The sequence below is a fragment of the Arachis stenosperma genome, chromosome 9, assembly GCF_014773155.1.
Source record: "Arachis stenosperma cultivar V10309 chromosome 9, arast.V10309.gnm1.PFL2, whole genome shotgun sequence".
Taxonomy (NCBI): Eukaryota; Viridiplantae; Streptophyta; class Magnoliopsida; order Fabales; family Fabaceae; genus Arachis; species Arachis stenosperma.
The window spans coordinates 102,786,322-102,796,669 of NC_080385.1; the positions used below are offsets into that span (position 1 = coordinate 102,786,322).

General features: G+C 36.3%; 1 non-coding gene across 1 annotated transcript; it reads right to left on the minus strand.

The window, feature by feature from the left end:
• Nucleotides 1-9,815: 9,815 nt before the first annotated feature.
• LOC130953911 (small nucleolar RNA R71) lies at nucleotides 9,816-9,919 on the minus strand. The gene has a single exon (XR_009076072.1). It is a non-coding gene; the product is annotated as a small nucleolar RNA R71 (small nucleolar RNA).
• Between the last annotated feature and the right edge of the window lie 429 nt (nucleotides 9,920-10,348).

A 10,348-nucleotide genomic window follows, 5' to 3' on the forward strand; every position in this document is an offset into this window, starting at 1 on the left:
GCTCAGCTTTTGAGGAAGAAAGAACTTGGCTAAGAAAGTTGTGACTAGCTTATCCCAAGAGTCCAGGCTATCTCTAGGTTGTGAGTCCAACCATGTTCTAGCTCTGTCTCTTACAGCAAAAGGGAAAAGCATAAGCTTGTAGACTTCAGGATCAACTCCATTGGTCTTAACAGTATCACAGATCTGCAAGTTAAGAACTGATAAAGGTCTTCTGATGGAAGTCCATGAAACTTGCAATTCTGTTGCAGTAGAGAAACTAATTGAGGCTTTAGCTCAAAATTGTTTGCTCCTGTGGCAGGGATTGAGATGCTTCTTCCATAGAAGATCAAAGTTGGTGTAGTAAAATCACCAAGCATCTTCCTTGCATTGTTGTTTGGTTCGGCCATAATTGTTTCTTTTGCTGCTTCCTTTTCGAAAATTTTAGTGAGGTCCTCTTCAGAGTTTTGTGCTTTAGCTGCTCTTAGCTTCCTCTTCAGAGTCCTTTTAGGTTCAGGATCAGCTTCAACAAGTAGGCCTTTATCTTTGTTCCTGCTCATATGAAAGAGAAGAAAACAAAGAAAATATGGAATCCTCTATGTCACAGTATAGAGATTCCTTGAGGTGTCAGAGGAAAACAAGAATGGAGGGATGAGGTAGGTAAGGAAGAATTCGAACACACAAAGAGAGATGGAGTTCGAATTGACAATGGAGGAGAAATGTTAGTGTTTAAATGGAAAAAGATAAGAGAGTGGGGAGAAATTTTTGAAAATTAAAAGAATAAAATTTAAAATGAATTTTTGAAAAATTGCTTGTGGTTTTGAAAAAAGATAGGAAATAGTAAAACAAACAAAAAAATTCAATTAGTTAGTTGAAAAGATAGGAAGTTTAGAAAAGATTTTTGAAATCAAATTTTTGAAAAAAGATATGATTTGAAAAAGATATGATTAAAAAGATATAATTGAAATTTATTTTTGAAAAAGATTTGAAAAAGAAATTTTAGAAAGATTTTATTTTTTTTGAAAAAGATTTTGAAAAGATATGATTTTGAAAAAGATATGATTGAAAATATTTGATTTGAAAAAGATTTTATTTTTAAAAATTATGAAGATTTGAAAAAGATTTGAATTGAAAACAAAATTCCTCTCCTTGTGTCATCCTGGCGTTAATCGCCCATGAGCTACATGTTTTGGGCGTTTCACGCTCAATTGTTGCATGGTTGGGCGTTTAAACGCCCAGCCAGATACCCTGGCTGGCGTTTAAAGGCCAGTTTTCCTTCTTCACTGGGCATTTTAAATGCCCAGCTTTTTCTCTGTAATTCCTCTGCTTTATCTTCTTGGATGTTCATTTTGCTAACTCCTTTATTCACGAAGATATGTTTTCAATTTTGAAAAATAACAAAATGGGTCGAAACATATAATTCTTAGATCAAAACACAAGATATATGCAAGAACATTATGAATGTCAAGATGAACACCAAGAACAATCTTGAAGATCAAGATGAACATCAAAACCCAGTTTCCTTAGTAAAGGAAAACATACAAGACACCAAACTTAGAACTTTCTCATGTTTGGGCCATATGCTTGCAAGAATGCATATGAAAAACATAATGCAGTGCAAAACGAGAAATCATGAAGATCAAACAAGGCAATTCATCAAGAACAGCTTGAAGATCATCAAGAACACAATCAATGTGTTTCGAAAATTGCAAGACAATCAAAATCATGCAATTAACACCAAACATAAAATTTGGCCCTAGGTTCAAACAAGAACCATGAAATATTTTTGAGTTTTTATGATTTTATTAATTTTTTTGGATTTTTTTGAAAATTATTTTGAAAAGAACGAAAAAGAAGAAAAAAATTTGAAATATTTTTGAAAACTTTTTTTGAAAAGAAAATAAAAATTACCTAATCTGAGCAACAAGATGAACCGTCAGTTGTCCAAACTCGAAAATCCCCGGCAATGGCGCCAAAAACTTGGTGCACGAAATTGTGATACATAATGGCGCCAACAACTTGGTATGTACAATTGTAATCTCAACTCTTTTTCACAACTTTGCACAACTAACCAGCAAGTGCACTGGGTCGTCCAAGTAATAAACCTTACGTGAGTAAGGGTCGATCCCACGGAGATTGTCGGCTTGAAGCAAGTTATGGTCACCTTGTAAATCTCAGTCAGACGGATTCAAATGGGTTATGGAGTTTTAATGATTAAAAGATAAATAAAACATAAAGTAAAGATAGAGATACTTATGTAATTCATTGGTGGGAATTTCAGATAAGCGTATGGAGATGCTTCATCCCTCTTGAATCTCTGCTTTCCTACTGCATTCATCCAATCCTTCGTACACCTTTCCATGGCAAGTTGTATGTTGGGTTTCACCGGCATCAATGGCTACCTCCCGTCCTCTCAATGAAAATGGTCCAAATGCGCTGTCACCGCACAGCTAATCATCTGTCGGTTCTCGATCATGTTGGAATAGAATCCAGTGATCCTTTTGTGTCTGTCACTACGCCCAACACTCGGGAGTTTGAAGCTCGTCACAGTAATCCCTTCACAGATCCTACTCGGAATACCACAGACAAGGTTTAGACTTTCCGAATCTCAAGAATGGCCGCCAATAATTCTAGCTTATACCACGAACACTCCGATCTTTTGGAATGGAAACTAAGAGATACACGCTCAATCTAAGGTAGAACGGAAGTGGTTGTCAGTCACGCGTTCATAGGTGAGAATGATGATGAGTGTCACGGATCATCACATTCATCAGGTTGAAGTGCAAGCGAATATCTTAGAATAAGAATAAGCATGAATTAAATAGAAAACAGTAGTAATTGCATTAATACTCGAGGAACAGTAGAGCTCCACACCCTTAATCTTGGTGTGTAGAAACTCCACCGTTGAAAATACATAACTGATAGAGGTCCAAGCGTGGCCAAGAGGCCAGCCTCCACGTCTAAGGAAAAACGTTCCAAAGATGGATACCAATATTCCAATGTGAAAGTACAATAATAAAAATTCTATTTATAATGAAACTAGCTATTAGGGTTTACAGAAATAAGTAATTGATGCAGAAATCCACTTCCGGGCCCACTTGGTGTGTGCTTGGGTTGAGCATTGAGCTTCACACGTGTAGAGGCTTCTCTTGGAGTTAAATGCCAGCTTTTATGCCAGTTTGGGCGTTTAACTCCAACTTTTATGCCAGTTCTGGCGTTTTGACGTCAGAAAATGGCAGAGAACTGGCATTTTGACGCCATTTTACATCATCAAAACTCGCGCAAAGGTATGAACTATTATATATTGCTAGAAAGCCCTGGATGTCTACTTTCCAACACAATTGAGATCGCGCCATTTGAAGTTCTGTAGCTCCAGAAAATCTACTTCGAGTGTAGGGAGGTCAGAATCCAACAGCATCTGCAGTCCTTTGTCAGCCTCTGAATCAGATTTTTGCTCAGGTCCCTCAATTTTAGCCAGAAAATACCTAAAATCACAGAAAAATACACAAACTCATAGTAAAGTCCAGAAATGTGAATTTTGCTTAAAAACTAATAAAAATATACTAAAAACTAACTAAATCATACTAAAAACTAAATAAAAACAATGCCAAAAAGTGTATAAATTATCCGCTCATCAGCCTCCTGGTTCACGATGCATGGTTGCCTCTCTTGACAATAAAGCCTTCCATTCCGTGAGATCAGAGTCTTTGTGGTATAAGCTAGAATCAATTGGCAACATTCTTGAGATCCGGAAAGTCTAAACCTTGTCTGTGGTATTCCGAGTAGGATCTGGGATGGATGATTGTGATGAGCTTCAAACTCATAACTGTTGGGCACAGTGACAGTATGCAAAAGGATCGATGGATCTTACTCCGACATGATCGAGAACCGACAGCTGATTAGCCATACGGGAAACCGTAGCGGACATGTTTTCACTGAGAGGACGGATGGTAGCCATTGACAACGGTGATCCACCAACATACAGCTTGCCTTAGAAAGGAGTATGAATGATTGGATGAAGGACAACGAGAAAGTAGAGGCTCAGAGGGAACAAAGCATCTACATACGCTTATCTGAAATTCCCACCAATGAATTGCATAAGTATCTCTGTCCTATTTTATGTTTTATTTCTCTTTTTTATTATCAAAACCTCATAACCATTTGAATCCGCCTGACTGAGATTTACAAGATGACCATAGCTTGCTTCAAGCCGACAATCTCCGTGGGATCGACCCTTACTCACGTAAGGTATTACTTGGACGACCTAGTTCACTTGCTGGACAGCTGCGCGGAGTTGTGAGAGAAGTGTGAACTCACGATTTCGTGTACTAAGAACCATGAAACTTCACTAAGGAATATAATACTCATTCATATAATCATTTTAAAATATATACTCATTCATTCGATTGAAGTATATAGCCAAACATTAAGTTTGGTGTCTACATATGCAATGAATTTCATGAAAATCACTATTACTCAAAGGCTCAAATTCATGAATAGATAAACAATACATTGCATCATTTTATGAATTTATGGCAGTAAGGTAGAAAATAAAATGCTCCTTGTAATGAATATACCAATTATGATAGATATTCATTGGGTTTCGTATGAATCACTTAGCAGAAAACAAGTTTGGTGTTCACCAAAATTTTGTTCAATCGTTTACTTTTTGCAACAAAATCCTTTTTATCATTAATCTCCTGACTAAGAGTTACAGGATAACCATAGCTTGCTTCAAGCCGGCAATCTCCGTGGGATCATGTTTTAAAAAGTGTGATTGCAAAAGTGTTGCAAAAGTGTGATTGCAATTTCGTGCACCACGTTTTGGCACCGTTGCCCGGGATTGTTCGAGTTTGGACAATTGACGGTTCATCTTGTTGCTTAGATTAGGAATAAATTATTTTTGTTTGTTTAGAGTTTTCTGTTCGAGTCTAGTTTCATGTTTTAAGTTTGGTGTCAATTGCATGTTTTTAGTTTCCTTCATATTTTCGAATTTTTGTGTCATTGGTTGATCTTCAGTTTTTCTTATTTTGTGTCTTTTCTTGTTTTTCTTGTGTATTTTCGAATTATTAGTGTCCAAAGTATAAAAAAATTTAAGGTTGGTGTCCTGTGTGTTTTTGTTTTCTTAAAAAAAATTTCAAAATTTGTTCTTGGTGTTCATCTTGATCTCCAAAGTGTTCTTGGTGTTTATCTTGACATTCAAAGTTTTCTTATTTATTTTCTTTGTTTTGATCTAAAAATTCTAAATTTGGTGTCATTTTATTGTTTTTCTCTTTCCTCATTAAATTCAAAATAATATCTTTTCTTTTATTTACTCATCATTTTCGAATTCTTAGGTTGACTTAGTCAAAATTTTTAAAAATTTGGTAGTTTCTTGTTAGTCAAGTCAAGATTTCAATTTTTAAAATTTTATCTTTTTAAATGTTTTTTTCAAAATAAATTATTTTTTAATTCTTTTTATATTTTTTTCGAAAATCTTTGATAAATTTTTTCAAAATCCCTTTCTCTTTTTTCGAATTCCTTGTCCCACTTTCTTAAATTGATTGAAAAATTTTAAGTTTGGTGTTTTCTTGTTAAGAAAATCTCAATCTTTAAAATTTTAAAATCATATCTTTTTCAAATCTTTTTTTTATTTATCTCCTTACAAGTACTAATTTTCAAATATCTTTTTAGGACATATCTTTTTCAGAACTTCCTAACCACTTTCTCTCTCTAATTTTTGAAACTTACATTCAATTTTTCATTTATTTTATTTTATTTTATTTTAACTTCGGTATTAAAAAAAAGAGAAATATATAAAAATATTTATTTTTTACTTACAATTCACATCATCTCCCTTTCTCCATCACGAACCTAAGTGGAAATGAACAGTCCAGAAGGACTCTGGGGTCATATGCCAACCTCACTACTGCCTCATATGGAAGTAGTATCTGTATACCCTCCAAAATTGCCAGTATTCCAGTCTTCCACAAGAAGAACCTACTGAGTTTTGGGCACAGTTCTTATAAATTGCTGACACAGTACGTGATAAGGAAGTGGATCAAGATGACTATAGATTATTGTTGTTTCCATTTGCTGTAAAAGACCAAGCTAAGAGGTGGTTAAATAACCAACCCAAGGCCAGCATAAAACATGGAAACAGCTGTCAGACAAATTCCTGAATTAATATTTCCCTCTGATGAGCGGATAATTTGTACGCTTTTTGGCATTATTTTTAGTATGTTTTTGGTAGTTTTAGTTGAGTTCTTAGTATATTTTTATTAGTTTTTAGTTAAAATTCACTTTTCTGGACTTTACTATGAGTTTGTGTGTTTTTCTGTGATTTCAGGTATTTTCTGGCTGAAATTGAGGGACCTGAGCAAAAATCTGATCCAGAGACTCAAAAGGACTGCAGATGCTGTTGGATTCTGACCTCCCTGAACTCGAAGTGGATTTTCTGGAGCTACAGAAGCCCAATTGCCGCGCTCTCAACGGCGTTGGAAAGTAGACATCCTGGGCTTTCCAGCAATATATGATAGTCCATACTTTGCCCAAGATTTGATGGCCCAAACCGGCGTTCAAAGTCACCTACAGAAATTCCAGCGTTAAACGCCGGAACTGGCACCTAAATGGGAGTTAAACGCCCAAACTGGCATAAAAGCTGGCGTTTAACTCCAAGAAGAGTCTCTACACGAAAATGCTTCATTGCTCAGCCCAAGCACACACCAAGTGGGCCCGGAAGTGGATTTTTATGTCATTTACTCATCTCTGTACACCCTAGGCTACTAGTTCTCTATATATAGGACCTTTTACCATTGTATTTTTCATCTTCGGACATCTAGTTCTTAGATCAGATCTTGGTTCTTCTGGTTCCCTCTTTGGGGCCGAAACCAATGATCACTTTTGTTCTTATGTATTTTCAACGGTGGAGTTTCTACACACCATAGATTAAGGTGTGGAGCTCTGCTGTACCTCGAGTATTAATGCAATTACTATGCTTCTTCCATTCAATTCCGCTTGTTCTTGTTCTAAGATATCACTTGTTCTTCAACTTGATGAATGTGATGATCAGTGACACTCATCATCATTCTCACTCATGAACAAGGTGACTGACAACCATTCTTGTTCTACAAGCATACGAGGCTTAGTGAATATCTCTTGGATTCTTTAATCAGAATCTTCGTGGTATAGGCAGGACCTGATGGCGGCATTCAAGAGAATCCGGAAGGTCTAAACCTTGTCTGTGGTATTTTGAGTAGGATTCAATGATTGAATGACTGTGACGTGCTTCAAACTTTAACCTGCTGGGCGTTAGTGACAGACGCAAAAGAGGGATTCTATTCCAGTAGGAGCGGGAACCAAACCGGTGATTGGCCGCACTGTGACAGAGTGTATGAGCATTAGCTTTCACTGCGAGGATGGGAGGTAGCCACTGACAATGGTGAAACCCTACACGAGCTTGCCATGGAAAGGAGTAAGAAGGATTGGATGAAGACAGTAGGAAAGCAGAGAGACGGAAGGGAAGGCATCTTCATGCGCTTGTCTGAAGCTCTTACACCAATGATATACATAAGTATCTCTATCTTTATCTCTTATGTTATTTTCGTTCATCATCTATACCCATTTGAGTCTGCCTGACTGAGATTTGCAAGGTGACCATAGCTTGCTTCATACCACCAATCTCCGTGGGATCGACCCTTACTCGCGTAAGGTATTACTTGGACGACCCAGTGCACTTGCTGGTTAGTTGTGCGAAGTTGTAGTGATCACAATTTCGTGCACCAAGTTTTTGGCGCCGTTGCCGGGGATTGTTCTTGTGTATGGACAACTGACGGTTCATCTTGTTGCTTAGATTAGGTATTATTTTTCTTCAGAGTTCTTAAGAATGAACTCTAGTGTTTCAAGGTGATGTTCTTATCATCACCAAAGCTGATTGATCATCATCAATTTAGCTCTTGAATGCAATGTCTTGCTGAAGCTTAGCTAGCTATGTCTAATTCCTTTAGACTAAAGCTTTAGACTAACATTGCATGATTCCTGGAATTCTCATTAAGAATTTTGATACCTTTATTTTTCTTTTCACCTAATTTTCGAAAAAAAAAAATTTTACAAAAGCATAAAATCCAAAAATATTTCTTGTTTGAGTCTAGAGTCTCATCTTAAGTTTAGTGTCAATTGCATGTTTTTGTTCTTACTGCATTCATGCATGTGTCTTCATTAATCTTCAAGTTGTTCTTGATGATTTTCTTGTTTTGATCTTTGAATTCTATTGACTTGAGTGTTTTGTTGTTTCTCATATATACAAACTGCTAAGTTTGGTGTCTTGCATGCATTGTTATTTGATTTTAGTTGCATTTTGATTATTCCTTATTATTAAAATCCAAAAATATTTTTAATTTGTGTCTTTTCAAGTCAATAATACAGAGAATTGAAGATTCAGAACATACTGCAGAGGAATCACACAGAAAAAGCTGAGCATTCAAAAATGCCCAGTGAAGAAGACAGACTGGCGTTTAAACGCCAGCCAGGGTGCCTGGCTGGGCGTTTAACGCCCAAAAGGGTAGTAGTTTGGGCGTTAAACGCCAGAATGTGCACCATTCTGGGCGTTTAACGCCAGGATGGCAAAGGGGGAAGATTTTGTTTTCAAAATCAATTTTTTTTCAAGTTTTCAAAGTTTTTCAAAATCAAATCTTTTTCAAATCATATCTTTTCAATCAAATGTTTTCAAAATCAATTTCTTTCCTTTTTCAAAGATACTTACTAACAATTAATGATTTGATTGAACATTTTTTGCCTTTTTTGTTGAGGAAGGTTTTATGTTTGAATCATATCTTTTCTTGTTAGGCAAGTCATTAATTTTTAAAATCATATCTTTTCAAATTGTTTTCAAATCATATCTTTTTAAAATTGTTTTCAAATCATATCTTTTCAATCACATGTTTTTAAAACCAATCATATCTTCTTAACCATATCTTTTTCAAAATAGTTTTCAATCAAATCTTTTTGATTTCTAATTTCAAAATCTTTTTCAAAAATCACTTGATTTCTTTTCCACTTTTATTTTCGAAAATCAATTAGTGTTTTTTTAAAAATGTTTTCAAAATCTTTTACTTAATTTTCGAAAATTACTTCCCTTCTTCTCACATCCTTCTATTTTTGGACTAACACTATCCCTTAATGCAAAATTCGAACTCCATCTCCTTTGATAAGTTCGAATTTTCTACCTCTGTCTTCCATTTTTCTTCCTCTGACACCTCAAGGAATCTCTATACTGTGACATAGAGGATTCCATATTTTCTTGTTCTTTTCTCTTTCATATGAGCAGGAACAAAGACAAAGGCATTCTTGTTGAAGCTGACCCTGAACCTGAAAGGACTTTGAAGCGAAAGCTAAGAGAAGCTAAGGCACAACTCTCTGTTGAGGACCTAACCGAATTCTTCAAAGAAGAAGAAGCCATGGCAGCCGAAAACGACAACAATGCCAACAATGCAAGGAAGGTACTGGGTGACTTTACTGCACCTACTCCCAATTTCTATGGGAGAAGCATCTCTATCCCTGCCATTGGAGCAAACAACTTTGAGCTTAAGCCTCAATTAGTTTCTCTAATGCAACAGAATTGCAAGTTCCATGGACTTCCAATGGAAGATCCTCATCAGTTTTTAGCTGAGTTCTTGCAAATCTGTGACACAGTCAAGACTAATGGGGTTGACCCTGAGGTCTACAGACTTATGCTATTCCCTTTTGCTGTAAGAGACAGAGCTAGGACTTGGTTGGACTCACAACCTAAGGAAAGTCTAGACTCTTGGGAAAAGCTAGTCAATGCCTTCTTGGCAAAGTTCTTTCCACCTCAAAAATTGAGTAAGCTTAGAGTGGAAGTCCAAACCTTCAGACAGAAGGATGGTGAATCCCTCTATGAAGCTTGGGAAAGATACAAACAATTGATCAGAAAATGTCCATCTGACATGCTTTCTGAATGGAGCATCATAGGTATTTTCTATGATGGTCTCTCTGAACTATCCAAGATGTCTTTGGATAGCTCTGCTGGAGGATCTCTTCATCTGAAGAAGACGCCTACAGAAGCTCAAGAGCTCATTGAAATGGTTGCAAATAACCAATTCATGTACACTTCTGAAAGGAATCCTGTGAACAATGGGACAAGTCAGAAGAAAGGAGTTCTTGAGATTGATACTCTGAATGCCATATTGGCTCAGAACAAGATATTGACTCAACAAGTCAATTTGATTTCTCAAAGTCTGTCTAGAATGCAAAATGCACCTGGCAATACTAAGGATGCTTCATCTGAGGAAGAAGCTTATGATCCTGAGAACCCTTCAATTGAAGAGGTGAATTACCTAGGAGAACCCTATGGAAACACCTATAATTCTTCATGGAG